This window comes from Dasypus novemcinctus, chromosome 12, assembly GCF_030445035.2.
Source record: "Dasypus novemcinctus isolate mDasNov1 chromosome 12, mDasNov1.1.hap2, whole genome shotgun sequence".
NCBI lineage: Eukaryota > Metazoa > Chordata > Mammalia > Cingulata > Dasypodidae > Dasypus > Dasypus novemcinctus.
The window spans coordinates 6,035,246-6,051,752 of record NC_080684.1 but is presented as its reverse complement, the minus strand read 5'-3'; the positions used below and the strand labels follow the sequence as shown (position 1 = coordinate 6,051,752).

The 16,507-nt window shown below is 41.3% G+C and overlaps 1 long non-coding RNA gene across 1 annotated transcript in view; it reads left to right on the top strand.

The window, feature by feature from the left end:
• The window catches only part of LOC131280549 (uncharacterized), a 79,607-nt gene that overhangs the window by 25,714 nt on the left and 37,386 nt on the right, over positions 1–16,507 (top strand). The window contains exon 4 of the long non-coding RNA XR_009188163.1: positions 15,194–15,270. This is a non-coding gene — a long non-coding RNA (uncharacterized lncRNA). The remainder of the gene's footprint in view (positions 1–15,193; positions 15,271–16,507) is intronic.

Below are 16,507 nucleotides of genomic sequence, written 5' to 3'. Positions count from 1 at the left end.
AAAAAATAAATCTTAAAAAAAAGCTGAAGAGAAAATTAATAATTGGCCAAATGACTCAAACATAAAGTATAAAGAGAAAAAATTTCATTATAACATAAATAGAAACTAAAAGCTAATGATTATAGGAATACAGTCCATTTACACATAAAACATAAGACATGAAATCAGTGTAACTCATTTAAATAACTTACAAATAACTGATTTTCAAAATGTGCAAACATGTTTAGAAAATGACTATATTTGGCAATGTGTTAATGTTTCTCTTCAAGAGAGGAGTACATGTAAGAGGAATATTCAGTAGTCAGTGGGAGAAAGAAAATAGGTAACACAAGGTACAATAGAAGTAATGAGAGTGAGGACCCGTTTATAAGAGTGGTAGAAGTACAGAATGCAGAAATACAATGAAGAAAGCTTTCATCCTTTAAAAAATCCTATTAAAAATCTAGAAAGAAAAGTAGACCCATGTGATTAGAAAAGTTGTTTTGAATCTCACTATCATCCATAATTTTAAAAAATTCTATGAATAAAAACAAAAGAATTCATGTTATATTCAAATACGAAAGAAATAAGTGCAGTATATCCCACCACAAATGAATGAAAACTCTTCATCATGACCTACATGATGTACTGAAATATACTTTCTGAAAAGAATATGAAAGGCATTAAGAAAATGAAATAATATATGACAATACATCATAAGTGGAAAAAAAAAACCCCAAAATAAATGAATGAGAAGAAGAAAATAAGAACAATGGGAAAAGAGTTCAAGATTGAAATGTAATCTCCACGAAGTAAGGTGACAAGATAATGCTTAAGTCTAAAGAGAAGGATAAAAAAGTAGAAAGGACTGAAAGTCTTAAATGGAGAATGGTAAAGATGAAAAACAAGGCACAGGCTGAGGAATGGTGCAGCTGGTCCAGCGTCTGTTCCCTGGGGTGCCTGAGCCAGGAGGTGGGCGGGGCCATCACAGTCCCTCGGCCCTGGCTGTCCCTGGGTCTGGGGGGGCCTCATGTGGGTGGTCCTGGAAGCTGCCCCCTCCTCCCATGATGCTCAGCTCCGGGCTGCAGGCCTTGGCAGTTGGTGGTGTCCAGGCTTCAGCGCCAGGCCTTGGGCGACGGCTGTGGCTCCTCAGGTCTAGGCCGCCTTGAGCTCGCACCTGGGAGGATTGTGGTAGGTGTGAGTCCTGTGCACTGAGGGAGCCCCCCTTCATCTGCGCTCCTTGTCCTTTACTCCACTGGGTGTCCCGGCGGCTGGAGTGGGAGGTGGCGCGTGTGTCTGCCGTGGACCCGAGGGGACTCCAGAGCCCGGATTTGTACCTTAACGTGGTGTGTTCCCACCTGTCCAGGGCAGTCCTGGGTTATGTCTGTTGTCCTCCCTTTTCATGTCACCCGTTCCACTGAGGCTATTCTGATGTGACTTTATGTTATATTGTCCCGTTATTAGGTCTGTTATGGAAATTTACTTAAGGAAGTTTGACTTAATGCCTGAATAACTTAGTTATTTGGGTAGAAATTTTAAAATGCGCAAAAAATGGAATGTCCAGTCAACCACAGATATATATGCTTATACCTGGCTGATCTGTTCATGGAAGGAGGTGAGAGAAATTGGTAAGTGGCGTCTGGGAGCAGGGGCTGGATGAGAGAGAGGATTACCTTTAGTTGTGTACTCACTTCAGCATTTGATTTTTTGTTAATATGAGCATGTATTTTTTTCCCACCAAATACAAAATAATAAGAAAGATTGATAATAATAATAAAGATAGGTATGTACTGTCATGTGAATTTTCCTTCCAGGGACCTCTAGTCAGCCGGACATTGCCAGACAATGGGAGAAAATTTGTTTTTATGTTCATGAGACATATTGGTATGCAATTTTCCACTTTAAAAATATCTTTATGTGGTTTTAGGATTAGGGTAATGTTGGCCTCCTAGAGCGAGTTAGGAAATGTTCCCTTTGTTTTCTGAAAGAGATTGTGGAGAACTGTTTTCATTTATCCTTAAATGATTGATAGAATGAATCATCTGAACCTGGTCCTTTCTTTTTTCAAATGTCATAGATTTTTTTATTCAAAATTTTACTGGCTATAGGTCTATTCTGATTATACATTTGTTCTTGTATTAGTTTTGATGATTTGTATCTCTCAAGGAGTTTTGGGCCATTGCATCTAACTTATCAAACTATTGGATGTAGGGATGTTCATAGTCGTCTTTGAATACCCTTTTTTTTTCTCTCCCCTCTCCCCCACCCCCCAGGTGTCTGCTCTCTGTGTCCATTCGCCGTGTGTTCTTCTATGTCCACTTGCATTCTTGTCAGCAGCATCGGGAATCTGTGTCTCTTTTTTGTTGTGTCATCTTGCTGTGTTAGCTCTCCATGTGTGCGGTGCCACTCCTGGGCAGCTCTCCTTACAGGGCACACTCCTTGTGCGTGGGGCTCCCCTACATGGTGGACAGCCCTGCATGGCACGGCACTCCTTGTGTGCATCAGCACTGCACGTGGGCCAGCTCCCCATGGGTAAGGACCCCCCATGTGGTAGGCAGACGCCCTATCCGTTGGACCAGATCCACTTTCTAGGGTATCCTTTTAATGTCCGTGGAACCAGGAGGGATGACCTCTCTTCCATTCCTGGTATTGGTAATTTGTGTCTTCTCTATTTTATGTTTGGTTAGCGTAGAGGTTTATCAGTTTGATTAATCTTTTCAAAGAAGAAAGTCATGCTTTAGTTGGGCTTAGTTTTCATTTCTATGTGATTAACGTGCAGGAGTGCCCTTGCCAGGCTGTATGATAAGTGTATATTTAGTTTTACAAGGAACTGCTAACTAGTTTTCAGAGCGACTATACCACTTTACATCCCTTCGAGCAATACATGAGAGATCTAGCTTCTCTGCCTTCTAACCAGCATTTGGTATTGTCAGTTTATTTTTGTCTTGATTACATGTGGTTATACCTCATAATGGTGTAGTTTTCATTTTCCTGATTGCCAATTATATTGCGCATCTCTTCATGTACTTATTTTCCATCCATATATCTACTGTGGAGAAATATTTGTTCATATATTTTGTCCTTTCTAATACTAAAGTTTTTATGATTGAATTTTGGAAATTCTTTTAATATATTCTAGATATGAGGGTTTTTTTAAATTTCCTAGAACAATGTCCAGGCATTGAAGCCAGGATCTCATAAGTGGGAAGGCAGCCCTCAACCCCTGAGCCAAATTGGCTCCCTTGAGTTGTCTATTTGTTTTTTTGCTGGTTGTCTGTTGTTTGTTTTTTTGTCTTAAGAGGTATCGGCATTGAAACTGTAACCTCCCATATGGGAAACAGGCTTTCTACCGCGTGAGCCACATCCACTCCCAATTTTGTACATACCTGTTCCATATATCAGCTCCAGATTTTCTAGATATCTGTTCTTTCTTTGTCATAGTTAGGTTTGTAAATATTTTTTCTGGTCAGTAGTTTGCCTTTATAGTTTATCTTTTGTGGATCAGTATTTTAAAGTTTGTTGAAGACTGATGTGTCCTCTTTGTTTTTTATGGATCTCATTCAGCGCACTCTCCCTTAGGATTCTGTGTCCATGTTTTCAAATATGAAATGGGTTTGATGATGCCTCAGTATTTCTATTGCCTATCCTGACCACTCCACTGATTCTTCTGCTTCCATGTCAGAATCAAAAAAAAAAATGTTTTTTAATTTACAAAGTAGCTTTAGATGACATATATGTTCCATCAGAAATAGAGGGGACTGACATATACCCCACCCTTCCCCCTAGCACACTTTCCCTCAGGAACAACATCTTTCATTAGTGTGGTCCATTTGTTACACAGCTAGTGCTCTGTCTAATCCACCATGTCTCTTACCTGGAATACTGTGATAGCTCCTACCTGGTCTGCATTTTGGCCTGCTTCCCTCTGTGGCCCATTCTTATCTTGTAGCTAGAGTGATCCTGTGAAAGCCTAAGGCAGGTCTTGTCCCTTGTTACTCTTTACTGAACCCCATATATTCCCAGTTTACAGTAAAATCAAAAGTTCTTATACTGAACTACAAGGACCTCACAATGTGTGCACCAAGTTTTAGGAGCAGTTTTCTTGAGATATATTCACATACCAGACAATCTATGCAAAGTGTCCACAGTGACTTTTAGTATATTCAAAGAGTTGTGCATTCATCACCACAACCAAGTTTAGAACATTTTCTCACTCCAGGAAGGAAAGGCCCATAGCTCTTAGCAGTCACGTCTCAATCCCTCTATTATTCCCCAGCCTTGGCTAACAACTAATCTATTTCCATCTCTATAAATTTCTTTATCCTTACATTTTACAGTAATGAAATAATAGAATATGTAGTACTTCATGTCTGGTTTCTTTCAGTTAGCCTAATGCTTTCTTAAATTTTTGCAATTTTTAAATAATTAGCGAGGTTGTATGTTTATAGTAAAGTCATATGAAAAATACATTGTTCTCATGTATCCCTGTATTGATACTTTGCATTAGTGTGCTACCTTTGTTAGGACTGATGAAGGAAAATAAGATATTACTGATACCTAAATCCATAGTTTACATTAGGTTTTTTTTCCCATATACCATCCTATTATTAACAACATGTCATAGTGTCATATATTTGCTAGGATTCATGAAAGAACAGTCTTGTATTTGTATTGTTAACCCAGTCCATCATCCACAACAGCGTTCAGTAAACAACCCTGTTTTGACTTCTAACTTTCCTTCTAGTAACGCATATTACCTTAAACTCCTCCTCTCAACCATATTCATAAACATAATTCTGCACAGTTAACTACATTTGCAATAATGTGCTACCACCATCACTGTCCATTTCCAAACATTTACAATCACCTGAAATAGAAATTCTGTGCAATTTAAGCATGAGCTCTCCATTCTCTACCCCCATTCTATCCCTTGGTAAAGTAGTCTAGAGTCTAAATGCATGAGTTTGCTTAGTATCATTAGTTGCTATCAGTGAGAGCATACGATGATTTTCCTTTTGTGTCTGGCTTTTTTCACTGAATATAATGTCCTCAGTGTTCATCCATGTTGTCACATGCATCTGGACTTCCTTCTTTCTTATACCTGTATAATATTCTGTCTTACGTATTTACCACATTTTGTTCATCCATTTATGTGTTGGTGGAGTTGTTTTTCTTTTTATCGTAGTTGTTAGATATATATATATGTATATATGTTACATATATATAGTTGGATCAATTTCTTCTATCAAGATTGTGTCACTTAGCTACAAGGTTCCAAGTAGTTGGGCCGTTGCCTTTTACAAAGTGGTTTTCTGTGTTCTCCTAACAAGGTAACAATCACTACAACAGTTTGTGCGAATTCCATCAGAACATCACACTGTATTTTAATTACCTGTTTACCAGCCTGCGATTAGTCTGAGAAGTCTGTGGGTGCAGGGACTGGCTCACCTCCCCTTGTAGAATGCCTGGTACACATAGTTACTAGATTATTAGCTAAATGAGTAATGAATAATATTTTTATTTAAATGGTCTAAGTACATTTATCATTAAAAACCTCCAAATTTCCTAGTCTATAGTATGATTTTAAATTCTCAAGTTTAAACAATTACAACAAGGCTTTGTCCCAACTCATTTCTTACAAATTACAACTTTGAGGTATTTTATCATAAAAAGTTGGTAATCATACGCATAAATTGGTATGAAGTTAAAATTCGTCCTACATTTACTTCATTTCTTAGCCTGACCTTGTAGTAAATCTTTAGCTGCATCGATTTTGGCTGCTAAATAAGGAGATCCTCCCTTGCCTGGGTGATGTAAGAGCATAATTCGTCTATGAGCATCCCTTAGTTTTCCTTTATTGGCAGTAGGGCTTCCACCTGGTATGAATGCTGCCTCTGGTTTTGTCATTTTGGGCTGAAACCCACCTCTGTAATAGCCACCACTGAAGGCAGATGTTGGGAGACTTTGAAAAATTCGTTTTACTTGAGGCTCCATATGCTTCATGGCTTGCAAAACCTAACGGCCTGCAAATCCTGCAGCAGCAATGGTCAGTCCAGCTGCTACCGCTGTGCTGGCCTTAGCTGCAGCTTGGCTGTGCTGCCTCCAGCGGGAGCGCGGTTCATCCCAGCCCAGAGGCCGCGGCCACCCACGCCTCTACCAGACAGCGAGGCTCACCCCTCCCGCAGCTACAACCTCGGCAGCCCTTGTTGGAGGATATTTGCTTCTACCTTTTGTCTATTGTGCGGTGACCATTGGTATACAAATACTTGTCTGAATCCCTGCTTTTCCATTTGTTTTGGAAATATATGTAGAAGTGGAATTGCCAGGTCATATGTTAATTCTAAGTCTAACTTTTCAAGTTACTGCCAAACTGTTTTCCACACTGGGTGCATTTTTATATTCCTACCACCCGTGGATAAGGTTTGCTATTTATATACTTCCTCACTAGCACTTGCTCTTTTCCAATTTTTAAAATAATAGCCCTTTGAGTGGATGTGAAGTGATGAGTCATCATGCTTTTCAACTGCCTTTCCCTAATGGCTAATGGACTTGAGCATCTTTCCATATGCGTATTGGCCCTTTGTATATCTTCTTTCTAAGAAATGTCTGTTTAAATATTTGCCGGTTTACGTGTGTTTGTTTGCCATGCCCCCTCCCTTGGAGGTTAGCCAGTGACTCTTCTGCAATTGTCACTGGCTATTTCTTGGTTGTGTAAATTCCCCCTCAGGACTTGGCTGCTTCCTCCGCCTTCTTCTTTTTTTTTAAAGATTTATTTATTTTATTTATTTCTCTCTCCTCCCCCGCCATTGTCTGCTCTATGTGTGTATCTGCTGAGTGTTCCTCTTTGTCCACTTCTGTTGTCAGCGGCACAGGGATCTGTGTTTCTCTTTGTTGCGTCATCTTGTGTCAGCTCTCCGTGTGTGCGGCGCCATTCCTGGGCAGCTGCACTTTCCTTCATGCTGGGCAGCTGCACTTTCCTTCATGCTGGGCAGCTCTCCTTACAGGGCACACTCCTTGCACATGGGGTTCCCCTACACGGGGACACCCCTGTGTCGCAGGGCACCCCTTGCACGCATCACCACTGCGCATGGGCCAGCTCTACGCGGGTCAAGGAGGCCTGGGGTTTCAACCGCGGACCTCCCATGTGGTAGTCGGACGCCCTAACCACTAGGCCAATTCCGCTTCCCATCCTCCTCCTCTTTTGATCCCTATCTCCAGTCTTGTCTCCGCTGACTTAGGTAAATTTTTCTTTTCTCTTTTTGTGGTTGCAGGGCTGGACAGTGATCCTGGGACCTTATTGTGAGAAGCTGGCACTGATTCGCTGAGTCATATACTCAACGCCCTTGAGTTGGTTTATTCACTCGTTTTGCTAGTTTGTTTTTAGGAGCATTTGGCATGAATGTTAACTGTCCTACATGTCTCTAAGGCTCCATTAACTTTAGTTCAATCCTTTTTTCCCCATGTTCCTCATTAACTCATTTTACTCATCTAACTTCCATCTCACTGACTCTTGCCTGTTTTACCTCCATTTTCTTATTGATCGTACCCAGGGAACTTTTGAATTGTGTATTTTCTTTTCATTTTTGTTCATTTATTGAAGTATATCATTCATACCTAAAAATACATAAACTATAAGTTTATAGCAATAGTTGTGAACTTACAAAACAAACATACTTAACGTCATCCAGGGCTCTCATACCTCACCCTCCCACCAATGCCTTACATGGTTGTGAAATATTTTTAACTTGTCGTTAAAGAGTATCCTCAAAATATTACTACTAACTAAAGTATCTTATGTTTGGTGTATTTTTCCCCCAACCCACCATAATAGTAGTATTTTGTATGATTCATACGTGAACATAGGTAAACAATGTGTGTAGTAAAAGGTGTGAACTTACAATGTGAACATGCATACAGTCATACAGGGGTCCCATACAGAAATGCTCCTGCAATACCTTGCACTGTTTTGCAACATTTGTTACAAATTATGAAAGAATGTCATCAAAATCTTACTACCAGCGATAGTCCTTATCTTACATTTGTGTGTTTTTCCTCCAATTATGCTATTGTTATTTTTTAAATATATTTTTATGACGGTAGTTATAAACCTACAAACCAATCATGCAGATATGCAGCATTCTGATTCAACACCCCTCTGTTAACACTCCACAACGTGGTAGTATATATGTTACAGGTTATGAGACAATATCATCAGGTTATTACTGCGGCCATAGTTTACAGTTGGCACACTTATTCCGTCCTCTCACATTATGAACACAGTACATCTTTGGCATTGATTCATGAATATTACATTATTATCATTAACCATAGTCCATAGGTCACTCCCTTTGTGTTTTTCCCATGCTTCTCCACATTCCCACCACCCTGCAATAGTGATCTATATTTGCACTTGATCACAAAGGACACTCTTGCATCTGTATAGTCAACCACATTTCTCATTCTCCTCTGGTTTTACTGTGCTATTCAGTTCCTAGATGATTCTCCAGCTTTCTGTTAATTGACATTTACATCCCTAGAGTACACTTTTCAGCCATATTCCCGTCCATATACCGTCTGTTACTCACTATAATGTGTTACCATCAATTCTGTACATTTCCACACTTTTTACAGTAAGGTTACTTAAAACTTCCACGTACATTAAACATCAGTAGTCCACCTCAGTCCTTCTCTAATCTCCTTTAAGAATCTACGACCCATCACCAGCTCTTGAAGATATTTTCCTACATTTTCTTTTAGAACCTTTATGGTTCTTTCTGTTATGTTTAGGTTTTTGTTCCATTTTGAGTTAATTTTTGTACAAGGTGTGAGGGAGGGGTCTGTAATAGCCAAATGCGTGCTGATGCAAAATAACAGAAATGGTTTGGTGTATTGGTCAGCCAATGGAGTGCTGCTTCAAAAAGCCAGAAATTGGTTGTTTTTTATAAAGGGTATTTATTTGGGGTAGGAGCTTACAGATACCAGGCCATGAAGCATAAGTTACTTCCCTCACCAAAGTCTATTTGGAGAGCAAATGTCTGCCAATGTCTGCTAGGGCTCAGGTTTCCTGGGTTCCTACCTTCATGGGGCTTGCTTTTCTCTGGGTTAAGGTTCCTTTCTTCCTGGGCCTGGCTTCTCTTTCCTCCATGAGCTTACTTTCCAGGGTTCCAGCTTATGTCTTGACCATCGAACTTCAGCATCAGAAACCCTCGCATCCAAAGCTCCAACTCTGTCCTTTGTTTGGCCTTTTATCTGTTAGTCCCCACCCACCATGGTGTGGGGAATCAATGCCCCAATCAGGTGGCCTAGTCAAAGCCCTAATCATAACTCTGTCATGCCCAGATACAGATCAGATTAGAAGCATACTCCAGTATTTCTGTTTAGAATTCATCAGTTATATCAAACTGCCAGAGTAAGTTTCTATAAAGGGTATTTATTTGTGGTAGGAGCTTACGGATACCAGGGCATCAAGCATAAGTTGCTTCCCTCACAAAAGTGTGTTTTCAGTTGTTGGATCAAGACGGCTGCTGACATCTGTGAGGGTTCATGGTTCCTGAGTTCCTCCGTTATTGGGGCTTGCTTCTCTGACCTCTGTGTGCTTACTTCTTGGGCCTCCAGCATAAGGCTTCAGCATCAAGTTCCATCATCAAAACTCTAACATCAAAACCCCTCAACTCTGTCCTTTGCCATGCCTTTTATCTGTCAATCCCCACCCACCAAGGTCAGGTACTCAGTGCCCAAGTGACATAAGAGGTTTACTTGATTAACTACTCAAGTATACTGAGTGCAGTATAATCTCATATGTCCAGGGGAAAAGACCAGTTTACAAACATCATCCAATATTTCTTTTTAGAATTCATGAATAATTGCAAACTGGGGAAACGGACTTTTGGCCCAGTGGTTAGGGCGTCCGTCTACCATATGGGAGGTCCGCGCTTCAAACCCCGGGCCTCCTTGACCCGTGTGGAGCTGGCCATGCGCAGCGCTGATGCGCGCAAGGAGTGCCATGCCACGCAAGGGTGTCCCCCGCGTGGGGGAGCCCCACGCGCAAGGAGTGCGCCCGTGAGGAGAGCCGCCCAGCATGAAAAGAGAGAGCAGCCTGCCCAGGAATGGCACCGCCCACACTTCCCGTGCCGCTGACGACAACAGAAGCGGACAAAGAAACAAGACGCAGCAAACAGACACCAAGAACAGACAACCAGGGGAGGGGGGGGGAAATTAAATAAATAAATAAATCTTAAAAAATAATAATAATAATTGCAAACTGCTACACCCCACCCTCTAAATTATAAAAAGGCATTACCAATAAAAAAAAATTTAAGTCAGTTACAATGCAAGTAGTAAATCACGTGGCAATCAATATAAAGAAATACAGTTTGTGCTGGGGCAAAGTTTTCTATAGATCTCTGCAACTTACAAAATAATTCATCTAATTCCAATACAGAAATGGACAAAGGGTAAACATTTTCCTTATATTGTAGAGAAACTGGGAGGGAAACATGAGTCATGGGTCCTCAACATTTCAGTAAAGCTGCAGGGCATCCTCCATTCAATTTCAGTCTTAGAGTTATTCTTAAGGTGATGGTTTCTTCTTCTTGGGTCCATGTGTGGAACCGCCCTTTCCACTGAATTGTCCAAAGGTTATTTTCTTGTTTCTACCCTCATCAAGCATCGTGTCGTTGACCAAGCTCCAGATCTCTCCCTCCAGGAATGTTGGGGTGATTGCCACACCTTACCCAATCTTTGGGTTAGAGTCTTCACCCCCCCTAGTAGAGTGATGTGAAAACAACATTCTCCCTAACCTATGGCATACAACCTCAGCTCTCTCAGAGTAGTGACTTGACCACCTGGTCTTCTCTAACCTTTGGGGGAGGGGTCCACCTCTCTCATACCTGTGGAGTGCTGACTTTAACTGCCCTATTCCTTGGGGAATGTGTTCTACCCTCTCTGTACCATGGGGCAGCAAAAGTCTCCCAGAACATTGGTCAGGAACATCCACCCTCTTCAACTGCTGGCAAAATCACCCTTTGTCCATATGGGTGGGGTTCCTCTCTTGTCCCAGGGTGATGTCCTAATTCCAGATCTCTGCTTCCATGATTTTCCTCTTAAAGCTGTTTCTCCTTCAATCTCTCCTTCCCCTGTCCTTTTTATTACAGGCTGAGAGTTGTTTTTTTTTTTGTTCATACAGCTCTCTCATAAACCTTGTTGTTTTAGCATGTAGGAAGCAGGGGTACATGCCTACAGACAGTAAGTCTTCCCACAAGTCTTTCCTAGATAAGTATATCTTCAATCTTGATTTACCAGTTCCTAGTTTAGTTAAGTCCTCCAGTGGGGCACTTTCATCAGGGATCTTCATCTCCAGAAGCTTGGAAGTTCCGGAATCTGTTTCTGTTTTCTTTATTCCTGACAGTTCAGTCCTCAGCGTATCTCTCTCATCTAGCATTTTGCTGTAAACTGGATGCAGACGCCAAGCTGCGTTCTCCAGCTCCATTTGGAATTTTCTTCAGCTAAATGCCCAGGCTTGCATTTTCAAATTCTGCCTTCCATAAAATACCAGGAGTTAATCTTGCTAAGTGCTCTGCAACTTTAAAACATGGATTGCCTTTCCTCCAGTTTCCAATAATAATTTCATCATTTAGTTTTAAGGCATCATCAAAAGTCTCTTTAGCCTCCATATTGCTATCAGTAGTCTCTTCAAGCACTATAGGTCTTTTCTTCCAAATATCTCACAATTCCTTAAAAAAATACCCCTTGCCCTTTTTTAAAACCATTCCAGCATTTTGGTAATTACCAAAGAACTTCCCCACACCTCAGGAACAAATTCTTTATTAGTCAGCCAAGGGGGTGCTGATGCAAAATACCAGAAATTGGTTCGTTTTTAGAAAGTGTATTTATTTGGGGTAGGAGGTTACAGATAGCAGGCCCTAAAGGTTAAGGTGCTTCCCTCACCAAAGTGTATTTTCACTTGTTTGGAGCAAGGTGGCTGCCGACATCTGCTAGGGCTCAGGCTTCCTGAGTTCCTCCCTTCCTGGGGCTTGCTTCTCTTCCCTCTCTGTGCTTCCTTCTTGTGGCTCCACCTTAAGACTTCAGCATCAAACTCCAGCATCAAAACTGCAACATCAAAAACCCTCAATTCTGTCCTTGCCATACTTTTTATTGGAGAGTCCCATCCCACCATGGGGCTGGTGCTCAAGGCCCTACTGACATAAGTAGGTTAAGTTTACTGAATCAAGTAAACCTGGGAATCCAGTGTAATCTATATACCCAGAGGAAAAGACAAGTTTACAAACATAATCCAATATTTCTTTTTGAAATTTATGAGTAATATCAAACTGCTACAGGGTCCTTTTTATTTCTTTTGGGTATGGCTCTACAGATCTCCCATGTAGATTTATTGAATGGACAGTTGTGCCTGAGCTGGGTGTGTTTGACAGGTTTGTAAAAAATCTCTTGACCCTAGATGTGGTGGTCTGTTTCTGAAACCATCGTGTTGTTTCCATTGGTCTATGTGTCTTTTTTTATGCCAGCACCATGCTGTTTTTTTTCCCCTGCAGATAGGTAATATGAGTTAAAATCCAGAGTGAGAGTGCATGGAAGTGAGAGTCGTCCAACTTTGCTTATCGTTTTTAAGATGTGATGACTATTCAAGACCCCTCCCCATTTCAAATAAATTTTGTAATCCTGCTTTCCATTTATTTTTTAAATGCTGGTGGAATTTTTATCAGATTGCACTGAATCTGTGTATCAACTAGAGTAGAATTGGCATTTAATAACATTAATGTTCCAGTCTGTGAGCATGGAATGTCCTTCCAATTATTTACATCTTTTTGAAATTAACAGTGAGTTGTAGTTTTCTTTATACACGTGCTTTGCAATGTTGGTTATGTTCATTCCTAAATATTGTGGTTTTATCTATCATCCTTTATTTTCACCACTCTTTTGATACTCTGTTACTTTTACTGATACAATCTTCATTTGTAGACTCTCTTCCAAGCCTCTCTCTCTTGTTTGTTTTTGTTTTTTTCCGCAGGAGCACACCCTTTAGTATTTCCTGCAAAGCTAGTCTCTTTGTTATAAACTCTCTCAATTTCTGTTTATCTGTGAATATTCTATATTCATCCCAATTTTGAAATACAGTCTTGCCAGATGTGAAATTCTTATTTTGAAGTTTTTCTCTTACAGTGTCTTACATACATCATTGCACTCTGTTCTTTTCTGCATGGTTTCTGATGAGAAATCTGCATTTAATCTTACTGGAAATCCCTCATGTGTCACGCATTGCTTGTCTCTTGCTGCTCTCAAACAGAGCACTGAATGAGAATGATTATAATGGCAATATATATTCTAGTCAAATAGATGGACTTTAAAGAAAAATAGAAATCCTTTGTGCATTTAGAAAAAACCAAGTGGCATAATAGTAAGAACATTAGAATCTCATCAAGGTTTTGAAAACCGTGCATCGTGTGAATGGAAAATGGAGTCATTAATTTTATACCCATGACAACTCATGTCCACGTGTAAAAGGCATGGAAGACCAAGTATTACACTTAGACCATGGGTCATGGGTCATAATGTTCCCTTGTTCCCTTCCATGTGAGTGAGCAGAGTTCAATAAAGGAAGTGTTTAGAAAGACATTGGCCTGAGGACAGATGCTAAGTATTAAATTTACCATTGCTTGTTCAGCTATGACTAAATGAGGGTTCTATGAGAGAGGGAGTGTCCTTGGTGGAAGCCACCAGGAAGACAGACTTCAGATAATCCAGGGAACTCTGTCTCTCTTTAGGGTGCTTATCTGTATATGTGTTTGTTTTATTGATCAATATTAAGAAAAAAACTAGTGAGGGTTAAATATTGTTTAATATAATACCTAATATTAAAAGTAAATCTTTATTCTAAAACTCACTTTAAATCTATTGTAGTAAAAACTTGACTTTCACTGAATTGGTTGATTAGAGAAAGTGTATAAGGGGTCCAGTCCTGAGGCATCTCCATTTGTTTGGTTTTATGTCTTCTTTCAGTCTCCAAACACCAGCTCCTCTGAGGTTCCAGCTAAGACCCTCAGTTCATGCGTGGTCTTTGTAGCTGTCAGTACTAGGATCTGCAACACAAACACTTGTTCTGGAATCTGGGAAGGCAGAGAGAGGAATGGAGGAGGAAGCTGTCCATGTTGACCCTAGAGACACCTGCCAGCCCACTTCTCCAAATTAAGGAGCCATTGGGTGGATGGCCAAGCACCCCAGGGGCTTGTATGGAAAGGGTCTCTGTTCCCTGTGTAGTTCTCAGGACACCCTTTACTTCCTGTGTCTATTTTCATCAGCTAGTTCTTTTCTTCACTTGCATGGTCACATAAAATATTAATTGCAGCTTCCGTTGTGTTCCCTTCAGTATTCCTGAATTTCCTGAAATGCCAAAAAGAAAGCTAGGAAAGCCGTGGATTCCATGTGCACTTGTTTCCCTTCTTCTCTTCTTCTGATTTCCACATTTCCTCTTCTTTCTCTTCATCTCTTTTTACTTCCCAAATCTCTTTATTTGACCCTAGTACAGGATAATTTCTAGAATCAGACTTGTTCTGGAACAGTGTTGACAGCTGGGGGAGGGAGGGGAGAAAAGATTTATGCGTGTCCACGTGACCCAGTGCAGGAAAACCCGCAGTGGCCTGAGGAACGTTGTCAGGGAGGGGCATGAGTAGAGCTTGGGGGACAGGGCAGCCGTGTCTGGCTGGAGCTGTGGGTTCTGAGAGGAGCAGGGAGCCCTGGGCCCTGTGGTCCAGAGACGCTGTGGTGGGCCTGGTTCATTCCAGGAGAGCAGGTCAGCAGAGGGGGAGAGCCAGGGTGTGAAACAGGCCAGTCAGTCGCCCCTTCCCCAAGTCCTGCAGAAACCCTGCCAGGCCTTGGGCAGTGCTGAGGGGCAGCTGGACAGCGCTTTCTCTGAAATGGGAGCCAGTTCAGTTTCATTCCTAATCCTGGAATTTTGGATTTGGGTGAAATGTGGAGGCTAGGAAGTGTATTCCAGGATATGCCACCCACTGCCCCTCTCACACCCCCTGCCTTGACCCCACATTCACAAGCACCCCCACAGGCTTGCACATAGACAGTCCCCAGTCCCTGTACCCAGAATCCATGCCAGCTTACGGGACCACCGATGCTTATAAGAACGGTAGTTCTTTACCTGGAATATCAGTTTCTCTAACCAAACCCCAATTCTTGTTTCTTCTAGCATATGGAACCAGAATGATTCTTCAGACAAAGCCAGCAGTCAGTCTCTGATCTTCTTATACAGATTTTTCCTCAAAAGTGAGTGATTCCAGAATATGCACTGTTTTTGCTTGCTTTTAGAGTCATGCCCAATTACAGAAGTGAAAACTCTGTATCAGATCATGCTGTGTAGTGTTTGCTCAGGTCCTGTGTTCTCTTGGTGCTTTAGAAGAATAGGTGGGAAATGGTGGTTAAGTCAAAGGCCCCATAAGGAAGTATCGGGACATCTGTGGAAGGGCACAGGCTTTGCTTGGACATACATCCCTCAAGCCCATTTTGCTTTGCAATTACAAAATTCTTAATAGATGGAGGGAAAATTGTTGCTGAGGTAATGACCCCTACCATATAGTTAATAATCTGCTGCTGCCTCTTGAGAATCTCATTTTCAAAAGGGGTCAGTTTGAATAGGACCCCATTCGACACTTTCTTCTCCTACAAACTTGTTAATATCAAATACAGGTATATGCTTAGGTCTCTTTATATGAAATCACTGGAAAGATAAAGAAACAAGGTAAAATTTGTATCGTAAAATGGAATAGCAGCACCACCGCAACATTAGATGGTGCCACCTCATCTTCTTAGTCATTGAGAACCTCAACCATCATTTATTCCTTGGGAGCTGGGAGGACACAGAGTATCTCCGAGCACATTGGCATTTTAACCATGTATTACTTGGAATATTCTGGCTTTGGACAGATGGGTAGAGTGTTTGGAGTTTGTGGATTAACAAGTTCAGTGTGAGCTGCTGGTCTGGCCATCTTTCTTACTATAAGAAGAATAGCAAAGACAGTAGGAGGAAGGAAATGTGAATTAGAGTGCTTGTTTTTGTAGTTAATGGCAACGTAAACTAACTTGTGATAATTAGTGTAGAAATGGAATTAAAATTCAATGAGAACTATACAGCAAGTTGGTGGTGTAAGAAGAAGCTCCTAATGGCAGCTGCTGCTACAGGGCAGTTAGCAAACACCCAGAGCTCTCTGGAGCTAGATGAAGCACGTGTTGGAAGGCTCCAGGAGGCCAGAAGAGCATCCTGCATCATCCTTGAAGGAGTGGAAGCAGGAGATGCCCATCTGCAGAGAAGACTCATAAGTAGAGGCTCCACGCCCAGGAGACCGGGGCCCATCCTCCTCTGGTGGCACAGCCCGCCTGAGGAGCTGTCCCGAGGCTGGAATTGAAAGCACCACTTCCCCAAAATGGGAAAATATCTTCAAGACCTGGTGGAAGGTGGTGGATTCTTAAATGAGATAAGAGAAGGACTGAGTGGAGTACTGATGTT